The sequence below is a fragment of the Pelodiscus sinensis genome, chromosome 7 (genome assembly GCF_049634645.1).
Source record: "Pelodiscus sinensis isolate JC-2024 chromosome 7, ASM4963464v1, whole genome shotgun sequence".
Classification (NCBI taxonomy): Eukaryota; Metazoa; Chordata; order Testudines; family Trionychidae; genus Pelodiscus; species Pelodiscus sinensis.
The window spans coordinates 20,078,373-20,103,358 of record NC_134717.1 but is presented as its reverse complement, the minus strand read 5'-3'; positions in this window follow the sequence as shown (position 1 = coordinate 20,103,358).

Here is a 24,986-nt window from a genome sequence, read left to right as displayed (position 1 = left end):
AACAACTCCAGCAGTCCTGATCCAGAAACAAATACAGAATGTTTATATTTAGGGACAATTTCCAAAGGGGTCTAGACCTAGCCTCCATGCATGTATATTCAAACACCTGTTTTTAATTAGCTAATTTCTGTCATTACATTTTTATGCCTTTTTTGAGATGTCTGCATGCACAAGTCATAGATTCCACCTTGACAAATGCAAATATTTGTTCAGGTAGTGTCTGCAGGCGTGCACTGTGTAAAAAGGCAAACATGAAATACTTATGGAAAATTTGGTCCATAAAACCTGGGCAATGGTAGTGTTACTTGGACTCCAACAGGAATCATTATACCTTGATGCCATTCTTTTTTGTGAACATAGTCCATTGATAATACTACGGAGCATAGGTCAGTGGTGGGCAATAATCAGCTTGTGGGCTGGATGTGGCTCACCAGCATTAGCCCCTGCCAGGCTGCTGCTTCTTTATTTACCTGCATGTCCACAGGCACGGGTGCTTGCATCTCCCAATGGCAGCAGATTGCCATTCCTGGCCAATGGGATCTGTAGGAAGCAGTGTCCCGGGCCAGGCCATTTCCTGCAGTTCCCATTGGCCAGGAATGGCAATCCTGCCAATTGGAACTATAAGTGCCTGTATCTGCAGATGCACATAAACAAAGTGGCAGTGGTCTGCCAGGCGAAACACTGCTGTCTTATTTCCCATCCCTGGCATAGATCATCCTCCAGATTACATTATAGGCACAAAGAAGGTTGTATGAATTAGTGAGCATATAGGGGAGAGGCTGCCAAAGTTCAGCTTCCATTATGAGAAAATGTGGACTCTTGAATTATAGCCTGCATCAGATCTTAGACAGGGAAACAAGTCAGATCCTCAAAGCAGCAAACCATGGGACATAAAATTTCTATCTGAATAGAGTCGCATTAGATTCTAAAATCAAAGCATTCATTTTGGCTACTTCTGTTTAGTAAAACACCATTTGCAAGGTGTATGTTTGGCTGAGATTAGGAGGTAAGAAAGAACCTTTTCATTTTTTGTCTCAATTTTTCATTCTGAAAGATGAGAACAAAAGAGACCAATCAATAACTATAATTATAATTTTCTTTTTATTGATTTCTCAAAAGTCCTTAAAGGCATCATCATTAACTGAAAGCTAGCTTATGAAAATGTATGAGGTTTTTACTTCTCTCCTGACAAAGTAAGTGACTTCTATATTCAAATGTTTAACATAGCCAGGCTGGAATAAGTAAAGACAACACTTGGTAAAAATGAATACAGTCATTGACACATTTTGGCTATCTTGCTTTCTCTGAACTGGAATAGGAGATACGTAAGAATATATTTTAGAAGCAGCAAAAGAATCAGGTTCCATGTTCTCTTCAATTTAATGCTTTGTGTTTGCAATGCTAGCACATTTTCTACATTTGTGCCCACTGTTTTATTTGTGTGTAACTTTATGGTTGATGATAGGTGCCTGATACACTATCCTAGATACTTAAATATTTCAGTCATACACAAAATGAATATATCACAAGCAGCTGCAGTGCAAGTTTTGCTAGGTTGGGTATGCTTCAATTCTCACTGAAATCAATGGAAGTCTTTCCACTAACTTTAACAGAAGTGGGACTGAGCCAACTGTCCCTCTCTGTCCTAGGAGCACTGTCTCTGATGGTATGAAGGCAGTTCAATCTCAATGCCAGGTAAAGCACAGGCCTCTCTAAGACAAACAGCAAGGGGTGAATTAGAGCAAATTATGGTGCAGATTTTTGGAAATGGACATCCTAGAACAGGAAAGAGACAAAAAATCTAATTTTACATAGGCCCTCAAAAAGCCAAGATGTAACAGCTGACCTGAGTTGGATTTGAAACAGCAATCTAGTAATGAAAGTGTCTGTCATTGTCAATGTTTAAAGTAATCTTTAAAAGTTGTTTTTTGCCATAAAAATAAGTTATCATCATATATAGAACCACAGAAGTTATATACACAGAGGAAAAGGCCTATTGGCTCATGCAGCCCGTCTTGCTATAAATTCAGAATGTCTCTTGATAGTATATTTTTAGTTATTTAGTCTGGTCTACTTTTAAAATATGCAATACAAAGAGGCTTCTATCACTTCTCTATGAATACTATTCCATAGCTCAATACTATAGATCTCATAGGAGAAGTCGATAGTAACAAATATAACTCAGAAGTTAGTAATGGTAGAAAATTTAAAAGGGAAGCAAAGGGACACAATGAAACTTGTGACCAGAAGAGTTAGAGACAATAAGAAGTTTATGTATACCAGGAACAAAAAAAATCCTAGCAATGGTACTGGTTCGTTACAAGGCAAAAATGATGGGATTATCAGTTTAATGTTGAAAAGGCCTGGTCTTTAATAATAATTTTTGTTCTATATTTAAGAAAAAGACAGGTGATGCAGTATTATCATACAACACTTTTTCCTTTCCAGTAATATGATTGGAAGATGTTCAACAGCAGCTATAAAAGTTAAACATATTTTAGTCAGCGGGTCTGGATAACTTCAAGATAAATCCAAAAGTTATAAAAGAGCTGGCTGAAGGGTTTGTTCACCATTAATGTTGCTTTTTGATAAATCTTGGAACACAGAGGAAGATCCAGAAGACTGAACGAAAGCTAATGTGCCAAGAGTTAAAAAGGAAAAATAGGATGATGTTAGGAGATATAGGCATGTAACTCTTACATCAATTCTGGACAAAATAACGATGACTCATTGACAACTTGATTAATAATGAATTAAAGGTAGATAATATAATTAATGCAAATCAATATGGATGTATGGGAAATAGATTCTGTCAAACTAATGTAATTGTTTTGATAAGATTGCATGTTTAGTTGATAAGGGTAATAATGTTTATGTAATACACTTAGAAGTGTTTGACTTGGTAGCATGCAACAATTTGATTATAAAATTAGAATGATATAAAATTAACATTAAATAGACAGGTCTTAAAATGTAATTGTAAAAGAGGGCTCATTACTGAGAGGCCCCTCAAGGATTAGTTCTTTGCCCTTGTGCTATTTAACATTTTTATCAATGACCTGGAAAAAAACCCAAAGTCATCACTGATAAAGTTTGCAGATGACAAAAAAGTAGGGAAGAGATAAACAATGAAGAGGTCTAGTGATCCATATAGTGTGATCTGGATCACTTTGTAAATGGAGTGCAAAACCAATATGCATTTTAATACAACTAAATTTAAAGGAACAATGAATGCAGGGAATATTTAAAGGATGGAGGAATCGGTGCTAGGAAATAGCGACTCAGAAAAGGATTGAGGGGGGAGAGGGATAATCATCTGAACTTAAGCTTTCAATGCAATACTGTGGAAAGGCATAATGCCACTAATGGATGAACACACAGGGAGATTTTGAACAGGAGCTGGGAGGTTATTTTACCTCTGTATTTGGCATGAGTGCAACCACTACTGGAATATGATCCTTAGTTCTGTCCACAATTCAAGAGGGGTGTTAATAAATTGGAGAGGCTTCAGCGAAGAGTCACAAGAATGTTAAGGATTAGGAAACATGGCTTATAGTCATATTCTCAAGGAGCTCAACCTATTTAGCTTAAAGAGAATGTTGTGAGGTGACTTGCTCTATTTGGGGGACACACATTTGATAATGGCTCTTCAATTTAGTAAAGAAAGGTTAAAAATGATCCAGTGGCTGATGGCTGAATCCAGACAAATTAAGAGTGGGAAGATAAAATGTAAATTGTCAGTAATAGGGACACTTAACTACTGAAACAATGTACCAAGGGTTGTGGAGGATTCTCCATCACTCACAATGTGTAAATCAATATTAGATATTTTTCTTAAAGATATGCTCCAAAAATCACTTTTGAGCTGTTCTGTGACTTGTGTTGTACAGAAGGTCAAATTAGTTATCAAAATGGTCCCTTCTGCTCTTGGAATTCATACATCATTGTTCAAAAGTTCTTCAGATATAAGTTTACATGTTCTCTTCTGATTTTTTCCATAGCACTTTTCAAATACAGCAGGTGATAACTGTGGTATTCTGGTCAGACAGTCCTTCTGTCTCTCAGTACAATATATCCAAGGCGATGTGTGAGAGTTGGGTTTTTACATTTGCCTATGGAATTCCTGCACTATTGATATTTAGCACATTACTTGAAAAAGTTATGTTGGGTAATTCTGACTAAAACAGATATTTTGTTTATTCAGTTTCATCCTTTCTAATCTACAAGTTAAGAACAGAAATCAAACTGTAGATAAAAGACCAAACCATGAATAGATAATTATTTTCCTTGGAAGTAAAAATGGAATACACCTGGTTTGGCAACAGCATGTTTCATTACTTCATAGAAGATTCAGGGTGAAAAGTGACATTCCCAGACAAACAGAACTTCAATGCATGATACAAGAGAGACATCTGAGCTGTTTGAGTATGCGGGTGATAACCTTCTCATAGTGTTCCAGGATAAGTCATTTGTGTAGACAATAAGGATTAATATTCTTACGTTGTGCCTAATGTCAAGGAGCTCTGATAATCATTGTTGAATGGAAAAAATTCACAGATTCCATTTGGCCAACTTGCACCACTAAGGTGTGGGCCAGTGAGAGAGAAGCCATATTTGTTTTGGATACCCCACAGGGAGGCGATATGGAATGTACTTCATCCCAGTATAAAAGAGAATAAGGACAACCCAGGGAATTATAGAACAATCAGCTTAACTTTGGTATCCAGAAAAATAATGAAACAAATACTGCAGAAAAAGACCTGTGGTTATAGTGGAACCCAAACTAAAATGAATACAAGGTAATACTGTTGCAAAAAGAGAGATAGAACATATTAGCAAGAGTGTTGTAAACAAGACACAACAAGTAATTATTGCTGTTTCCTCAGCACTGACAAAGCCTTAGCCTGAGTACTGTGTCCATTTCTGGGCACCACATTTCAGGAAATATGTGTACAAATTGGCAAAAGCCCAGCAGAGACCAACAAAAATGACTGAAGGTCTAGAAAATATGACCCAGGAAGAAAAAATAAAATAAAAAATTGGTATGTTTAGTCTGGAGAATAGAAAACTGAATAGGGACATAACAATCTTCAGGCACATAAAAAGTTATAAAGAGGCGGGTGATAATTGTTCTCCTTAGGCACTGAGGGTATGTCTACACTACAGCACTAATTCGAACTAACTTAATTTGAATTAGTTAATTCGAACTAAGCTAATTTGAATTAGTGCATCTAGACTTAAAAACTAGTTCGAATTAGTGTTTTGCTAATTCGAACTAGCATGTCCACACTGAGTGGACCCTGAACCGAGGTTAAGGATGGCCGGAAGCAGTGCCGGCAGGTCATCAGGTTAGGACTTAGAGCGTGGAGCTGCTCTCTCAGGCTAGCTGAGGGCTGTGATTAAAGGGACCTGACCCCCACCCTGGACAGACAGTTCTCAGGGGTTCCCCGCTTGCAAAGCAGTCCTGGCTTGGAGTGTTCTGAGTGCCCACACTTGGCACATCACAGCACTTGGCCATCAGCCTGGCTGCACTTGCCGCAGGCTGCCATCCGGAGGGGGGGTCAATTGAGGGGCTTCAGGAGAGCTTCCACCCCGAGGAGCCCGCAGAGCCAACCCAGTCCTCCCCATCGGGGGCTCGTAACCCATTCCTCCCTCACCTCCTTCCACTTACCCCTCCCTAGCCTCCCTTCCTGATGTAAAAAATAAAGGACACGTGTTCAAAAATAGAAACTCTCTTTATTTCACAAAACTGGGAGGGGGGAATAAAACTGTGGGAAGATGGAGGAGAGGAGGCGGGAAAGGGCAGGAGAGAGTGTGGGAGAGGGGAGGGGGAAAACTGGGAGGAGGGAGCTGGAAGGGGGAGGCAAAGGAAAGGAGGGGGAGGGGAAACTCAGAGATTGGAGTGGGGGTCTCGCCGGGCCAACCGCCTCCCAGCACGGCGAGGGAGGGGGCCTCAGCGTCCCCGGGGGGATGGGGTGGAGGGTGCGGAGGTTGAGGTGGGGGGTGTGGACATTGAGGAAGAGGATGTGGGGGTTGAGGAGGAAGAGGTGGGAGGGGGCAGGAGTGGGAGGAGGGACAGTAGTTGGGGGGGGGGCAGCAGGCGCAGGACCAGCACGGGGCACCATGCTCTGCAGCAGGGCCTGCAAGTTTGAGTTCAGCCCTTGGACCTCAGCCAGCTGCTCCTGGCGGAGCTGGAGGTCTGCCTGCATCCAGGCCTCCACTGTGCGGTGCACAGCTCGCAAGGATCCCAGGTGCTGGTCCCAGTACTCCTGCTCCGTGGTGGTGGTCCGGAGCAGGCCGCAGGTGTGGGAGCATGACCCGGGTGAGGTGGTGCGCCCTGAATGAGCAGCTGGTGCAGCTGTAGAGAAAGAAGAGAAGTGGTCAGTTCTCCCTGGGGACGCAGCAGATGATGCCCAGCCCCCTCCCCCCCCCCTGCGATGTGAGGGCGACCATGCCCTGCACCGTCAGAGCCACTGTGCTTGTACAGAGGCCGTGGTCAGGATGTCTGGCTCTCCCCGGGACTGGGAGCTGCCCCAAGACTGCACCCATGCCCCTGTGCCGTGTATAGTGTGGCCGGGGTGGCGGGACATGTCCCCTGCCTCCGTGTAGAGGGGACATGTGAAGGGAAAGCATCCTGCTGGGTCCCGCCCTGGGGTTGGGAGCATGTCAGGTCCCTTCACACATGCATGTGCCTATTGGGCCATAGCCCCTGGGTGTCACGCAGCTGGAGCCACCTGCCCAAGGGTGGCATGGCACGTGCTCGCACGTGCACAGGTGTATGCGTGATCCGTGGAAGGCATAGCCCACGCGCGCGGTCTCTGGTCTCCCTCCCGCCTCTCCCCCCCCCCCCCCGAACTACTTAATTCGAACTACTTACCCGGTACGGTCTCCCTGGATGACCCTGCCGACTCTGGTGCTGGAATTGCTTGCGGTGGCCCCTCCGGTGTGCCTGGGTCAGGGCCCTCCGGTCCTGGCTCGCTGTCCCCGGGCTGGCATGGACCGCCCCGCACCCCAAGAGTCGGTCGAGGGCGGGGAAGTAGGGGCAGGTGGCAGCCCCTGCTGCGGCGCCGTCCCTGGTGGCCCTGGCGTATGCCTGCCGCAGCTGCTTTACTTTCAGGCGCACCTGCTCCTGGGTGTGCCTGTGTCCCTTTCGGGCCATGGCGGCTGCTATGCAGCCATAGACAGCCGCGTTCCTCCTCCTAGAGATCATGGACATTGGGGGTCTGCCCTCAAACTTCAATGAGGTCCATGACCTCCGCACTAGTCCAGGAGGGTGCGCGCCGTCTACGGCCCCTGGATGGCCTCTGGGTGCTGGGGGGACTGGGCAGGGGACGGCTCACTGGCACTGGCTCCCTGGCTCATCCTGGGGCCACTGGTTCAGGGCACAGACTGCTGGCAGGGCTGGCTGTGTCAAGTGCCGTCTGGCCACAGTCTACCCCTTTAAGGGCCCGGGGCTGGGGGAGAGGAGAGGAGTTTTCCTGGTTGTGCCCAGAGTGGCCACCAGGGGAACCTGGGAAGGGCTAGCCTCCCACTAGTTCAAATTAAGTGGCTACACAGCCCTTAATTCGAACTAGTTAATTCGAACTAGGCGTTAGTCCTCGTAGAATGAGGTTTACCAAGTTCGAATTAAGTGCTCCGCTAGTTCGAATTAAGTTCGAACTAGCGGATTGCGTGTGTTGCGCCTATCAAATTTAATTTGAACTAACGGCCGTTAGTTCGAATTAACTTTGTAGTGTAGACATACCCTGAGACAGGACAAGAAATAATAGGTTTAAATTGCAGCAAGGAAAATTTAGGTTATATGTTAGGAAGGTTAGATGTTAGGAAAATCTTCCTCGCTGTAAGTGTAAGCACTGGAACAAATTATCTAGGAAGGTTATGGAATCTAATCTCTCCAATTGGTGGTTTTTATGAACATTTTAGAGAAATACTTCTTATAGATGATTTAGATACTTAGTCTTGCCTCATTGCGGAGGACTGTATTAGCTGAACTATTGAGGTCCTTTCAAGCCTTCAAGTTCTACATTTCTATGGTTCTATGAATATACAGTATGAAAACAGAAGTGAACAGACTAAAATCTATATTTTGTATGGAATGTTTTTGGTATATCATATTTACATCAATATCAGTCTCTTAGCAGTATGTTTGAAATTGTGTGAAAATAACAACATGCCTTACTTTCAAAACATTCAAAAATATATGTTTTAGCATTGGAGCTATAGACAAAAATGTGATTCTGACTACTAGAGTTGATTGAATGATTCATTAAGTATAGATTGTTCAACAGGATTTTTTCAGTTCTCTAGTTATCCTTTCATAGGCCCTGATTTTTATACAGGTGTTTATTATACATATATGTTCAATTAATATTGCCTGTGAACACATTCTGATATATTTGGGACCTAATCATTAGGGCTGCGTCTAAACTGGCAAGTTTTTCCACAAAAGCAGCTGCTTTTGCGGAAAAACTTGCCAGCTGTCTACACTGGCCGCTTGAATTTCTGCAAGAACACTGATGATCTCATGTAAGATTGTCAGTGTTCTTGCAGAAATGCTATGCTGCTCCTGTTCGGGCAAAAGCCCTCTTGCGCAAATGCTTTTGTGCAAGAGGTCCAGTGTAGACAACGTGGTATTGTTTTGTGCAAAAAGCCCCAATGGCGAAAAATGGCGATAGGGGCTTTCTTGCACAAAACCTCATCTAGATTGGCATGGATGCTTTTCCCGCAAATGCTTTTAATGGAAAAACTTTAATGGAGTATGTGCTAGCTGTGCCACATTCAGTGGTGAAAGTAACTTAAGTTTCTTACAAGTACTGATGTATTACTCTCCTTCCCTTCAGCGTTGGGGGGGCAGATAAGTGGATTGGGGGGGTGATATGACAATATTCATAAAACAAATTGGCTACGTCTAGACTGGCATGATTTTTTGCGGAAAAGCGTCCGTGCCAATCTAGACGAGGTTTTGCGCAAGAAAGCCCCAATTGCCATTTTCTCCATCGGGGCTTTTTTGCACAAATTAGTTTTTAGCTGTCTACACTGGCCCTCTTGCGCAAAAACATTTCTGGAAAAGGGCTTTTGCCCGAACGGGAACATCAAAGCATTTGTGCAAGAAGCACTGATTTCAGACAGTAGAACGTCAGTGCTTTTGCGCAAAATAAAGCGGCCAGTGTAGACAGCTGGCAAGTTTTTGCGCAAAAGCACTTGCTTTTGCGGAAAAACTTGCCAGTCTAGATGCAGCCATTAAGTGGCAGGGCAGGTAGTAGGGATGTGGGGGTGCAAGAGTCAGGACAGGGGGATGGAATGTGGGGGAGGGGTACAAGAGTCAGTGAAGAGGAGCTCAGGGCAGAGAGGTGGCAGTGGGAGGTTCAGGACACAAGGGCCATTTCTACACAGGCGGCTTCTTGCTCAAGAACACTTTGCGCAAGAGTTCTTATACAAGAACTTATACAAGAACTCTTGCGCAAGAATATGTCCACACTGACATGTGCGAGATGTTCTTTTGCGCAAGAGCACCCATGGCAGTGTGGATGCTCTCTTGCGCAAGAAAGCTCTGATGGCCATTTTAGCCATAGGGATGTCTTGCGCAAGAAATCCCTGTTGCGCGTCCACATTGCGCTCTTGCACAAGAGGGCTTACACCTGTTAGAAAAGAGTGTAGCTCCTGCACAAGAATCCCTCTCTTCCCACACTTTACTGTAAATCTTCTTGTGCAAGAGCAGGTGGACAGTGTGGACACTCTGCGGAAGAATGGCCGTTCTTGTGCAATAACCCGCCAGTGTAGACATAGCCTAGGTGAGGATGTGAGGGTGGCAGGAGTCAAAGCAGGGGGATAGGAATGTGGGGGTACAGAAGTTAAGGTTGGTTTGTGAGGAGGAGCTCAGGGCAGAGTATTGGAGTGAGGGGGTGCAAGAATCAGGGCTTGAGGCATCAGGGGGCTCAGGACAGGGTTGGTACGTATAGATGGGAGGGGGGCAAGAATGCCTTTTAGTGAGGGCAGGGAGGGCTGAAGCCCCCCATTCCTACTGACTGTGCTGGTTGCTTGCTGTTCCCCTTCTGTCACTGTCCGGTAATGAGAGGAAAGCACACACTCCTCTCCTCACTCCTCGGCTGCCCTCTGCCCTCAGCAGCCAGGAGAGAGAGGAAGGCAGTAAGCTGTGTACTTTCCTCTTGCTCCCTGACAGCGACAGCCGCAAGCAGTGTCAGTCGGAATGTGGGTGGGGCTTCAGCCCCCTGTCAATGTTAATGGCACCCTAGAAGGAGGCTGGAGCAGACCCAGATCGGCCTGTTTTACCTGCCTGCTGCTTAGCAGGAGAACCCCAGGAGCCCAGCAGGGAGTGTGCCGCCCCTCTTCCTGTAACCAAGTGCACCAGCCAACTCCAACCAAAGAAATGCACTGGGGCACACTGGCTTAGTTTCACCTCTGGCCACATGACTGGTCACCTTATGCCTGTTTTGTTAGCTCTGCTTCTTGATTGAATTACATGAGCTTTATAAATAAGAGGAATCTGGTTTTGAATTATCTGCAAACAGGTTACATTTTGCATTTGTTTACTGTGGTGTTTCTTTGTCAATTTAAATGGTTATGAGAGTACATATGGTTCAAATGTTCTCAAATATTTATTCACATTCATATTCACTACAACTTCTTGAGAATAAAATTTCTCTCACCAGAATGTTTACAGTAATTAATAAAAAGGGTTACAAATACTTGTGAATAAAGTCAATGAGTTTTTATTCAAAAGAATATGGACAAACAGGTTTTTTATATGTTGTATGGCCACTAATAGTTTGGAGAGAATTCTTTCTTCTCATCAAATTTCCTCTCTTTTGCCCCATATTGACTGACATAATTAACAGATGCTGAAATCTTCAATTTTGTATTATTTCTCAAAAACAAAATATTGCTTTCTAGTCATGAAGATATTTGGCCTGAAAACAGCTATGAAGCAGAAAGTTATGTATTTTTAATTGACTTAGATTTATAGCCTCATGTCTGAGGTATTTTTGATCACAGCAGAGAATTGTATGCAAATCACTATATTTAATTAAACATATTCAGACAGGACTAATAGAATATAAAACATCACTATTTTCCTAAAAAAAAAGATTACATTACATCTTAAAACATAAGCAAAAATGGTTGTGAATATACAACCCAAACCCTTTGATCTTACTATAGTGCTGTTGCTCTTTTGTCTACAGGATTTATAGCCAACATATGAGCCAAAGCAATAAGGCCTTAGATTCAATGGGCTAGATATGGTGCGGTGATTCCTAATAGGTTTAGGGTGACCTTTGAAACATCGCAATTCTCTCTGTGATGAAGGCCAGTAAGGCTGCTGACATAAGATGGATCAGCTCCAGAGACAGTTGTCATTTACAGCAGCCTGCTGACATTTCCCAATGGGCTTCTCCAGAATACCTTAGTACTGAGTGCTAGGATCACCAGCCTCCCCCAGCACATGAGTCTCTGCCAGTCTCTGCTTTTGGCAGGATTCATTTTAGAGGTCCTGTGCAAGGCAGTTGCCCTGGTGCCAATTTGGCCAGGCACATAATGTTCTGCTGACCATCTGGAGTTTTTTTAAATTGCATTTGCTCTGGTACATCTGTATGTGATGAAAATGTTTTCTGCCCTGAGTGGCAAAGACCTAGGCCTGGCCATGGCATGGCTTCTGGGTCAGGGATTGAAAGTGGGGATAGCTCACGTGGCATAAGTCTTGCACTGAAGGACCTCCCATTCAGGCAAGGACTCTTTATACTTCTGGAGCAGCTTATAGATGTTGGAACAATGGCCAGCTTAGTATGGATTTTTTTTAAGTAAGAAGTGGGGAAGGATGCCAAGAGTTGGCCCTATAGGCCTGATCCTACCAAGGGCTGAGCTTGTGCATCCTGCAGGCTTCAGTGAGATCTGAGGGAACTCATTACCATGTGTTTTTTATCCAAACATTAGAATCTCTGATTTTTTTCCCAGTCTTCTCCAATAGGCACCAGAACCTCCCAAAAGCAAAACCACCCCCTTTTCTGTGTCCATTAAAGGCCATGCCTGCAGTGGATTCACTTTGGAGAAGGCAGGATGCTATAAAGCACCAGGCAAGCCCAGCCCTAGTGGTTTTTTCACTATGTTACAGTAAGGCAAGGGTGGAAGTAAGTCTGGGTTAAAGAAGGATAGGCAGCGTGGGCAGAAAATTACAAGGACCCATCAACAAGAAACCTTCACTGCAACGGAGGAAAGGCACAGCCACACTGGTGAGTGGTGTGGGTTTAGAGAAGTCCAGTGGAAGTCCACATTTCTCTGGGTGGGTGCAGGAAGCTTTGGTCTAAAAACTATATTAAAGTTTTAGGGTAGTAACTTTAAAGAATTCCACAACACAGAGCACCACAGCAACTTGCTTAATGAGGACTACTCTCTTTTCATAGGTGTCAGAAATGCTTATTTTTCATTGTCTGTGAAACACTGTCAAACTAGCCAATGGCTTCTCTAAGCTTTAGGCTGTGCTTTCAAATATATTGGGTGTCTAGCACTGTTTTGGCCAAAATAAATACCAATCTCAGCCTCACGAACCTTATTTCATTTCATGTTTTCCATCTGCTACCACCTATTGATATTATTTGACTGGCAGCTGCTATTCAAAGTAAACAAACAAGCTCTCAGCCTCCTAAGCCTTTGTCTGAGTAACCCATTGCTATTTACTGGGAGGGTAGATGGCAGAGAGAGTTCTAGCACACCAAAGCTAACATGCCATTGTAAATAAATACAGAATGAAGAATGCTTTATTTTTAAGTTTGCAGTGTCTTGCTCCAAGTCCCTCTGCTGTGTACCCCTTAGCCCATCCTCTGCCAGGACTTCAGTGCCCTGCTCCTTTCCAAATGGAATCAGAGCATCACTCAGGAAGTATCAAACCCTTTGGGAGCTGCATAAATACATTCCATGTGTGCATCCTTTTCATTACAGCCATGGAAAGAGAAATCAGTGGCTACCTGCAGCATAACTGGGCTGGCCATCAACACTGGGCTTCATACAACTATCTTAAGGTTGGGGCAGTTCTCCCTCACAGCTGATGAGTGGGGGGCGGGGTTTAAGCCATCTTTACAAGCCTCCCACTGGATGCTTTAGAGAAACTTTGTGGCTTCTCAGTGTATGTCTATGCTGGTGCTGGAAGATTTGATTTCCAGCTTATACAGATATCCCTATGCGAGCTCCGCTCAAGGTAGTGCACCAGAACAGTTGGCATAGCGCAGTCAGTGGCTCAGCCTGATCTGGTGTCCATGCTATTCCAGCTATGCTTCTACTTGTAGCATGTTAGCATGAGTAATGAGTTGGAAATCACACCTCTCAGCTCTAATATGGATGTACCCTAAGTTACAACAGACTGGCCAGGACTCCAAGGACTGTTCTGTCTGCTGGTACTGCTTCAGCACAAGGACATGTGGATATGCCCCTTTTCCTCTTATCATACCCCTTACATTTAGGCTATGTCTAAACTACCCCCCTCTGTTGGCAGAGGGATGTAAATGAAGCACTTTGAAAGTGCAAATGAAGCAGGGATTTAAATATCCTGTGCTTCATTTGCATAATCGCACCATGGCACTGTTTTGAACAAGTGCCATTTCAAAACTGAAACAGCAGTCTGCAGACCAGGGAGACGCTGAACAAAGCCGCGCAGGACCCGGCCGGACCCACGGCGCTTCCAGCTGATCTGGAAGCGGCCGCGGGTCCGCCCCGGGTCCTCCGCTGCTTTGCTCAGTGTCTCCCTGGTCTGCAGACCAGGGAGACGCTGAGCAAAGGGCGCAGGACCCGGGCCGGACCGCGGCGCTTCCAGCTGATCTGGAAGCGCAGCGGGTCCGGCCAGGGTCCTCCGCCGCTTTGCTCCACGTCTCTCTGGTCTGCTGGGGGGGACACAGCTAGTGCCCCCCTCAGCAGACCAGGGAGATGTGGAGCAAAGCCCGGGGCCTGTGGTAGAGCAGGTGGGGTGCTGCCGGTTGGTCCCACAGCACCGCTCCTTGGTGCTACTGGATCAACCCGGCAGCACCCCAGCTACTCTGCCCCAAGAGTCCTGATTCAGCCGCTGCTGATCAGTTTCAGCAGTGGCTGAATCAGGACGCCTGGGGCAGAGCAGCTGGGGTGCTGCTGGGTTGGTCCAGTAGCGCCGAGGAGCAGCCGCGCTACTGGACCAACCCAGCAGCACCCGAGCTGCTCTGCCCCAGGCGTCCCCAAGTTAGCCGCTGCTGAAACTGACCAGCGGCTGACTACAGGAAGCCCGAGGCAGAGTTGCTCTGCCCCGGGCTTCCTGGAATCAGCTGCTGATCAGTTTCAGCAGCAGCTGACTTGGGGACGCCTGGGGTTCTTAAGTTGAATCTGTATGTAAGTCAGAACTGGTGTCCAGATTCAGCGGCTGAATCTGGATGCCAGTTCCGACTTACATACAGATTCAACTTAAGAACAAACCTACAGTCCCTATCTTGTACGTAACCCGGGGACTGCCTGTACTGAGGAGATATTCATACTTATAGGCTTAGTCCTGCCCTCAGGATTTGTGCCTGGATCTCCACCTTCTCACTTTGGACGTAGAGATCAGCCTCCTCTGTACCACACTGTCCCCTTCCCATCTAACCTCACAGAGAGCTCTCTTCAGATCAGTTTGGTGGAGTGGGCAAGAAGAAACCCTGAGGGACACAGATTGTACTTCTTCACCCAGGAAAAAGCCTCAGGACAGAGGCCCCAGGTGACAGCATAGCCCCATTGGAACCATATAGCTAAGGCAGAAATAGTGCAAAGGAATGGACTGATACACAGTTAACAACATTGTCATCTGCATCTACTTCAGAAGGGCTGAGCCAACCTTGGAAAATCAAGAAAGTAAGGAGGCATCCTGGGGCAATTTTATTGTACCCATCTTACTTCAGCCAATACTAGAAGGGAACAAGCTGTGGAGTGGCCATGCCATCGTTTCCCTGTGACCATTACATGTCTCTAACACTTCTATTTCCAGGACAACTCCTGCAGGGACACAATTAGGTCAGCATACCTAGGAGACGAAGAGTGGTTCTGTAGCAGTTCACACATATGACTCTCTTCATGCCAGTCTCTTCAACTATTAGGTCTTGGGCCTTTCCACCCAGATAGCTTCAACTGCACATAATGCACATATACTGAGAGGCTAAGGATCAAATCCCAATTCTATTGCATTCAATGGCAAAATTCCCACTGACTTCAATGGGGCTAGGATTTCACTCTAAAGTTTGGTCTAAACTACATACTTCCATTGCTCTAACTACATGGCTCAGGGGTGTGAAACCACAGCCATAAGTGATGAGTTATATGACCTTCAACTCATCAACGTAGACAGTATTATGTTGGCTGGAGAACTTCTTTTGCTGGAGAAGCTTCTACAGCTTCTTCACTATAAACCAGATAGATGGTCAGAGATCAATTCAGTGGGGGTCAATTTATTGCCAAGCGCTCTCCAGTCGACTCAGGTACACCACCTACACAAGAAGTGAAGGTGGAGTCAACAGCAGAGGATCTGTCCTTGATTTACTACACTGAAGATGCCATAAGTAGATCTTATTATGTTGACTTCAACTACATTATTCGCATAGTAGAAGTTGTGTAACTTAAATTGATGGCCCACAATAGTATAGACCAGGCCTGATATAGCTACTGTTTCTTATGAAGATGGACTTAAACCCATGAGAGCACTCTCTCCCTTCAGATTAGAGCATCTTTGATAGATATATGACTACAGTGCAGCTACATCAATATAAATGTGTAGCATAGCCGTGCCCTAAGACTTTCTTGATAATGCTGACAGTTACTCAAATACTTTTTAAAAAAAATTAGCAACCACGACATGTATTGGGGTTTTGTTTGCGTTAAATGTGTCAAAAAGAATCTTTTCCAGTGACTTTTTTTCAGTGAGTTGCTGTCACAAAATTGTTGGTTTTCAAAGAAAAAAAATCACCACCAACAAAAAACATGTTAAAGCTTAGTCAAGCAAATAAATCATTATAATGTCTTTTTAGCAACTCCTCTTTAAATATTGATGGTAATAATAGTTCAGGAAGAAACTTTAGATGGAGAGCTGGAAGTACTATGTAAGTAGAAGCTACTGTGTGTCATTTAATTCCTAATATGCTCTGAAACAGGACATAAAGAAAGCTGTCTACATATTTTAAATCTTTATGGTCATAATGATGATGACCCCTGGCCCCCCTGAAAAGTCAGCATATTTTCATGAATCTCTAATACAATTATACTAATAGAGCTGTGAGATTAAATGAAATTTACAGTTGTCTCATACAAAGAGAAATATTTCTGTTTAAGAGCAATCTAGCCCTTCCCTGGGAGAATGATAACAATTCAGTACAGGACATGGACATTGACTTTTATTGTTCCCCACAGCAGGGGGGACAACTGCTATATTGAACACTTTTATCACCATACACAAGCTTAACATTGCATCTGACTTTGTCAGACATTAAAAATTAACAGAAAGGTCTTCATTTGATTCAAGTCAATACAGCAACCGTCCCCTTCGGACAGAGGCAAATCATTTGCAGGTGAACTGCTGCAGCAAATAACAGGGATGTTGTTTTGTGTTTGTTTGTTTACCAATGCTTCCATAATATAATCCATTTATAAAGATGTTTCCTGTTAAAGAAATACTAATTAGGCTGTACCAGGATCCACAATTTGCATGAAGATTTACATGGACTATCATAAGCTTCTAAAATATACCAGATTTTGCCTAAGGAAGTCGATATCTCAGTAACAACATGGTAAATTAGTTGTTGCACACTATGTTACAGTCTGCTCTCTGGGCTCTATTTCCATGGAGTTGCTCCTGATTTGCACTAGTATAAGTGAGAGCAGATTCATGCATTCTTACTGCAATGGAGCTGACAGCTGATCTGGTTACCTTAACACTTCTCCAGTGTGTCAGCATCACTATTGCACAGTCAGAGGCTGTAAAACACACCCTGATACTTGAAGAATAAAACATTAAGAGATGTTGGTTATTCGAATTGTGTCTTCAGAAATGTCACATGCTTAAAGGGGGAAGAAAATTTTTATCTGTGTCCAAATACAAGTTGAATCTTTCTAGTCCAGCACTCTCAGGACCTGACCAGTGCCAAATCAGAGAATTTGCTGAACTATGGGAGGTCAATATTGTCTAACACTTCCCCTGCTTACTGGGCTCTGAGAAGACATATAGGGGTAAATTAGAGCTAATTAACAAAACAGAGCACTTAGAGCCAGGACTGGTAGCAGTAAACAAACTATATGGGACTGTGAGAAACTTGGCCACACTGTTAATAAGTGGATGTCTGGCTAACTAAATGCCTGCCAGACCACAGATGCTGCCTGACCAGAAAGATTCAACCTGTATAATTTCTTGATCTGTTAACTGCTCTCTTGCCTTCTCCTACAATGCCCCTCTCTTATGCTCCTGGGCTTCCCTCCTTGCCATCTGAAAATTTCAGAAACCGTGTCATAGATTTAAAATGTTAACTTGCAAACAAGGATTGTGTAAACTATTGTAAATCTAAAGATATGAACAATGAAAAATAATTAGTAATGTCTTCAACCTCAACCAAAATATATTTGCCTTGTTTTGAGAGAATAGTTAATCATCAGTAAGACCACAACATGTTGTGTGGATTTCTATTATTACTAATTCATTTTGGGCAGAGTGTTATTAATTAAGTTTAAACAGACTATACTGTGTTGTTATTATTATTGAGTAATAGCTGAGTATTATTAATTATATTTAAATGACACCACAGAATTCCTGCTGTAATACTGTGGATAGAATAATATTTAAACTCCATTTACTTGTAGACTCTTTTCTTTTTCATTTCAAAGGGAGAGCATTAGAATAGGCAGTAAGGAATTGAGAAACCTGAGTTTTGTTCCCAGCACTATTTCAGCACTGTAAGATGTCGGGGGCAAGTCATTTAAGTTCTCTATGGCTCAGTTTTCTCCCTGCATAAAAAAAGAATAGTAAAACACTTTGAGCTCTTGTAATAAAAATTGCAAGGTAATATTCTTCACAAAAAATAAGGCATAAATTCTTGCTACACTGTGATTAGTATTTACACAGAAATACTAGCATTAACTATTTTCTGCATAATTTCTTTTTAATTAATTATTTGTCAGAATCTTAGAAATGCAACAGATTTCTAAGAGAGTCCTGCTCCAAGTTAGGCATCTAAATTAAGATCTTAGCACAGAGGTGAAGGTAAGCCAGTATGCCGCACCAACAAGGATCAAACTGATGGGACACTTGGCAGCCAGGAGGAGGTGTGGTACACTCCCAGCTGGGCTCCTGGGGCTATCTGTAGGTTGCCACACTAAGCAGCAAGCAAGGAGGTTAAAGAGGCCGGCTGGGATGTACTCCCCACCATCCAAGACTGCCCAGCCCTGAGCCTCCCCAAGGCACCACTGAGGGAAGACAACAGTGTGAAGCCCCCCAGCTGCTTGCTGTTCCCATTTCCATTGGGAAGTGAGAGAAAAACATGGTGCGCTGCATTCCTCTCCCTTCTGGCAGGGGGCAAAGGCATGAGTGACCCACAGCAGGGATGTGATGAAGGGGAACAGCAAGATTCTTTCTGGTACCAATCTTGTGGGCGCTTCAGACTTCCTGCCCTCCCTGAATAGCGTCCTCAGCCCTTGCATTCCACCCATCCAAACATGCCTCAGCTCCCTATCGTGAACCTCTCCTCACACCCCCAACCCTGATTCCTGAATACACCCCCAACTGGCCGGCAGGTTAAAAGGGCCAGCTGGGGGTGCATTCCCCGCACACACCCCACCCTCTGCCCTGAGCCCCTTCTCATACACCCCAACCCTGACTCCCATAGCCTCACACCTCCAACCCCTTGCTTTGACTCCCACATCCCCAAACCTCTGTTCTGACTCCTAACCCCCTAGATCCCCACTCCATGTCCTCAGACTCCCACACCCACCACAACCCTCTGCCCTGAGCCCCTCCCACTGGGAGGGGGGATACAACAGTACCTGTAAGAAATTTAAGTTACTTTCACCTCCTGTTGAGAGCATGAAACCCTATTGTCCTTATGGGAGATGGTGGTGCTTAGTTGACCCACTGGATATCAGGCAAGCTGCTGGGAGCTAAGACCAAAATTCTAGCCTGGTCTAGCTGTGATCGGTGGGGGTGGGGGGAAAGACAGGGGGCAGGGAAGAAGCCATGGGCACCCACACAGCAGGCATCCCACACAGAAGGTAGAGAGGATTAAAGCCCATCTATGGCCTGGTCTATAGAGGACGGGAAGGTCAACCTAAGATGTGCAACTCCAGCTATGTTAATTGCATAGCTAAGCTCAACATACCTTAAATCCCCATCCACACTGTGGGAGGCCGATTGGAGCACATGCTCCCGCCAGCTTCCCTTACACTTGGCTGAAAGAGAATTACTGGACACTGTTGGGAGCTGCCCTCAGCGTTCGATTTAAGGGTCTACATTAGACCCACTAAATTGAATGCTAGAAAATTGACCTCTGGAGGGTCGATCTTCTCTATATTATAGACAGGCCCTGTGGGATTAGCCCTGACTACTTCTTCCCAGTCTTAGAAAATGTACCTTGTTTGGTGATGACCCATTTCACAGAGGAGCCCCCCAGTCCCTAGACTTCTTATTCATCAGTTTTCCACATCAGTCCTCAGTGTGGTGTGTTTAACCAATTGCGGTGTACCAAATAGAAAGGGCCTGATTCTCTCTGCTGACTGCACCATATGTAGCCACTGGAATAAGTCCAAATTCAGTACAAAGACAGCGTAAAATACTACAGTTCTAAGAATCGGGCCCATTATACACCCAGAATTCAATTCCTTCCAAATGATAGCAATGTTAATGTAAAGTTTTGGGCATCTATTGACACATTCACCTGTCAGGGAATCTCATTTTGAAGGTGCAATAAAATAACGTAAAATTGATACAAAAGGGCATTTTAATACATACTGCCACTGAATGAACTTATAATACAAACATGAGTAAACAATACAGAAAAGGGTTCTATTTAAGGCACAGAAGGTCTTTGAGCGACTAACAGGCTATTGGCTCAGGGCAAAAATCACCCCGTGCCCAAGATTGGTCCAAGGCTTTTGTACTACTTGGGATAACTTAAGTCCCACTTAACCCCAGTCCCAGGACTGGCTGTACATCCACAGGAAGGGATTCTAAAGAATGCAGGACTAGACATAACTATTTGTAGAGTAATTTTCCAGCAGTCACTGTGAAATGGTTCTTCCCCTTTTAAGGCTTCTGGCATTGCAAAATTAAAAAAATACAGTAATTTTAATTTAATTAAAATTTTGCATTGATGTTGTTCTGTCCTTTCATGGGTAAAGTGCCCTATAAACTGTGATAATGGTTTTATAATGCCCCATTTGTCTTGTGTACCATAGCTTTCCCATTGACAAAATAAAAATAATCTTTAAAAATATTAATGTAATTAAATTGACTTTGACCTGCTGAATATCTTGTCAACAAAATACAAATAATGCATCTGCTTCAGTATCACTAAAGTAATATTAGGACAAGTCTATACTCTGAAAATGACATTTTATATCAAGTCATAGGGACTTCATATAAAATATCTTCAGTTTACAAAGCCAAACAACATCTTGCTAAGATCTCTCTACCTTTTACATCATCGCTAGGAATTAAAGATTACTGCTGTGAGAAGCTGGCTGACAGTTCTGTTGAAAAGAGGCATGAAGCAGACTAGACATCAGTTCACTCTTCCACAGATGCATTGACTTTACAATGCTAGCATGGTCAAATTTGTTTATTTGTTTTCTGGAAAGAAAGCAGATACTAGTCATAGAAACAGATGGAAAGCTGATTAAGATGATGTATTTTTTTTCTAAACACTCATTCTTTTTTGAATACCAACACCATGAACAATAAATACAATTACTAGAAGTTGTCAAGCCATTGTTTGACAAGAAGCCATAGGATACTAAGACTCAGGAGAACAATAAAATTAGTAAGGGGCATAGACAAAATGATCTTCCATCTGTAACAGTGTTGATTCAATGTGCTGACAATGCCTGAGTTTCCAAGGAACAATTCCCAGACACATTTTGCATGTTTTGAACGTCTAGCAGTAAGACAGAGTGGTATCAGTACTACAGTACTAGTTAGCTAAATTATATTCACGGCTTAGAAACATTACATAGCAACATTACATAATAAATTATCTGAAAACATTTAGGAAGGCGTATGTTATTTATGTAACCCCCTTTTTCCTCCCCGGGTTACTGGGAAGCAGGTCACACTCACAGGTGTGCCTGGCGCCAGGTGTTTTAACCCAAAAAGAGATCCTGAGTACCCCAGTGGTGATGGTGTTTAGCTGGGGAAAGCCCTATTCACCCCCTTGCTGCAGTCCCTTGCTGGCAATGAATGTAAAGTGGCAGTGCTCCACCTGGCTGGCCTTGTACACACACTGGTGCCTTGAGAGCCTCCAGGAATATACTCATTCCAACATAAAGCTGGATCTAATTCCAGAACAACTACAAATCATATACATATAATAGAATACTTTAAAATAAACCATCTTTACTTAACTAAACAGGGATTAACAGATTAGCAAGGAATAGCATTAACAAAACACATAACAGTAACTGAAGCTTATATAGCTAGACAACAGTTACTCCACCCCAGAGTGTGCACACCCTTAGACTCAGTCCCAGACGCTTGCGTTGGCGCGCTGATGTTGCAGCTGTAGTGAGGGTTTGGTCCAGGCTAAACAGCAGCTCTGTCACAGGCAGCACTCTTCCAGCAAGGCCCAAACTTACTGCCTCATGCTGTGCCTATAGGAAGCAGCCTGCTAACTCCCAGTTCCAACAGGTATGTAGTAGCTGCATCCAACAGCCCCTACACTGGGTCAATGTACTTGGCAGCAGCCTGGCTCCCCCTTTGGTTCCAAACTGCAAGGCAGAGTCCCAGACTGCTAGGCTTCTTCTTCAAGCACATGGAGAGAGCTTCCTCTCTCTCACAAGAGTCCCTCCTACCTCTTTTGTTCGAAGGGAATTGTAGTCTGGATTGTAGCACACAGGGTCTTTTTAGAATAAAACAGAGACCCCTTTAGTAAGGGGACTACATTTACATAATATGAGAGCCTCAGATATCTGGCAGGGAAGAAGAAACCAAAACCAACTGAACTAATGAAAATAAAATTTTGAAAAATATATTCTTTAACCAAGCACATGAAAAAGTATCAGTGCAATTTTCACCGTAAATGTTTTCAAATAAATTCTATCTTAGCTTTCATTCTGACTACAAATAAGCTATTTTCAGTCTATAGTTCTTTGTAAACTGTTCATATTTTATATTTCTTGGTTTAAATTACACTAATTAATGATCTAAAATGATAAATGAAAAGTTTGGGAGTGATATTCCATATTTTAGTGCTAGGGAATATCACCTTAAATGAAACTAAAAATAATAATTACCGGATCTGGAACCTCAGATCATCCTTTCTTTCCATTTTGAATTTTGGTGCAGAGAAATTGAATATATGTCTACACTACCCAAGAGTTCAGAAGTTTGAATAGCAATGCACACTAAAATGAGGTCCTGTAACTCTCCCAGGGTATGTCTACACTACCCCGCTAGTTCGAACTAGCGGGGTAATGTATGCATACCGCACTTGCTAATGAAGCCCGGGATTTGAATTTCCCGGGCTTCATTAGCATAAGCGGGGAGCCGCCATTTTTAAATCCCCGCTGCTTCGAACCCCGTGTAGCGCGGCTACACGGGGCTCGAACTAGGTAGTTCGGACTAGGGTCCTATTCCGAACTACCGTTACTCCTCGTGAAACGAGGAGTACCGGTAGTTCGGAATAGGCACCCTAGTCCGAACTACCTAGTTCGAGCCCCGTGTAGCCGCGCTACACGGGGTTCGAAGCAGCGGGGATTTAAAAATGGCGGCTCCCCGCTTATGCTAATGAAGCCCGGGAAATTCAAATCCCGGGCTTCATTAGCAAGTGCGGTATGCATACATTACCCCGCTAGTTCGAACTAGCGGGGTAGTGTAGACATACCCCCAGGGAGACACTGAACTAAAAGGTTTCTAGTTGATGTTTAGTCCTCTTCAGGTAGAACTTTAGTTTTTACCATTAGTGTACATGTTGGAAAGTTTCAGGGCATTGTTTTGATTCTCTCTGCTATTCACACCCCAATAGTCCAAACTGCAGGGCAGTGTACACAATCCCTTAGGGTATGTCTACAGTACAAAGTTAATTCGAACTAACAGACGTTAGTTCGAATTAACTTTGATAGGCGCTACACATGCAAACCGCTAGTTCGAACTTAATTCGAACTAGCGGTGCGCTTAATTCGAACTAGGTAAACCTCATTCTACAAGGACTAACGCCTAGTTCTAATTAACTAGTTCGAATTAAGGGCTGTGTAGCCACTTAATTTGAACTAGTGGGAGACTAGACCTCCCCAGCTTTCCCTGGTGGCCACTCTGGAAACTCTTCTGCTCCCGGCCTGGCCCCAGAGCCCTTAAAGGGGCACGGTCTGGCTACGGTGCCCGTGCCAGGTGCAAGCCTGCCAGCACCCAGCCAGCAGACCCTGCACCTGGCACGGCTCGAGCCAGCCAACCGCTGCCACCCAGCCCTCCGCCTCTTCCCGGAACCAGGCTGGCGGCTCCCGGGAGCCTGCCCAGGTCCGCAAGAGGTGGGCGCCCGCCTGGTCTAGTGCAGACATCGTGGACGTCATCCACGACCTCTGCACTAGGCACAGGAAAGTGGCCGTCTAGGGCAGGATAGCTGTCAGCCTGGCCACCCAGGAGCAGGTTGGCATGAAAATCATGGTGGTCCACTGAGACCCCCGACCCTGAGCTTTGAATGGCCGTACTGGGTCAGACCAAAGTACCCTCTAGCCCAGTAGCCTGTCTGCCGACAGCGGCCAACACTAGGGTCCCTGGAGGGGATGGACCGAAGACAATGACTAAGCCATTTGTCTCGTGCCATCCATCTCCAGCCTTCCACAAACAGAGGCCAGGGACACCATTCCTACCCCTTGGCTAATACCACTCCATGGACCCAACCTCCATAATTTAATCTCACTTCTCTTTAAACTCTGTTATAGTTCTAGCCTTCACAGCCTCCTGCTGCAAGGAGTTCCACAGGTTGGCTATTTGCTTTGTGAAGAAGAACTTTCTGTTGTTAGTTTGAAGCCTGCTACCCATTCATTTCATTTGGTGTCCTTTAGTCCTTCTATTATGGGAACTGATGAAGAACTTTTCTTTATGCACCCTCTCCACACCACTCATGCTTTTATAGACCTCTATCATATCCCCCCTCAGTCTCCTCTTTTCTAAGCTGAGAAGTCCCAGTCTCTTTAGCCTCTCTTCATATGGGACCCATTCCAAACCCCTGATCATTTTAGTTGCCCTCCCCTCTCCCACCCTCTCTCTTCCCCTCTCCCACCTTCTTTTCCCAGTCTCCCCAAGTTTTGTTATATAAAGAGAGTTTCTATTTTTGAACACACGTGTCCTTTAGTTTGTACATCAGGAAGGGGGGCTAGGGAGGGGTAAGTGGAAGGAGGTGAGGGAGGAATGGGGTATGAGTCCCCAATGGGGAGGACTGGGCTGGCTCTGCGGGCTCCTCGGGGTGGAAACTCTCCTGAAGCCCCTTGATTGACCCCCCTCCAGATGGCAGCCTGCGGCAAGTGCAGCCGGGCTGATGGCCGAGTGCTGTGATGTGCCGAGAGTGGGCACTCAGAGCACTCCAAGCCAGGACTGCTTTGCAAGCGGGGAACTCCTGAGAACTGTCTGTCCGGGGTGGGGGTCGGGACACTTTAAGCACAGCCCTCGGCTAGCCTGAGACAGCAGCTCTATGCTCTAAGTCCTACTCTGATGCCCTGCCGGCACTGCTTCCGACCATCCTTAACCTCGGTTCATGGTCCACTCAGTGTGGACATGCTAGTTCGAATTAGCAAATCGCTAATTC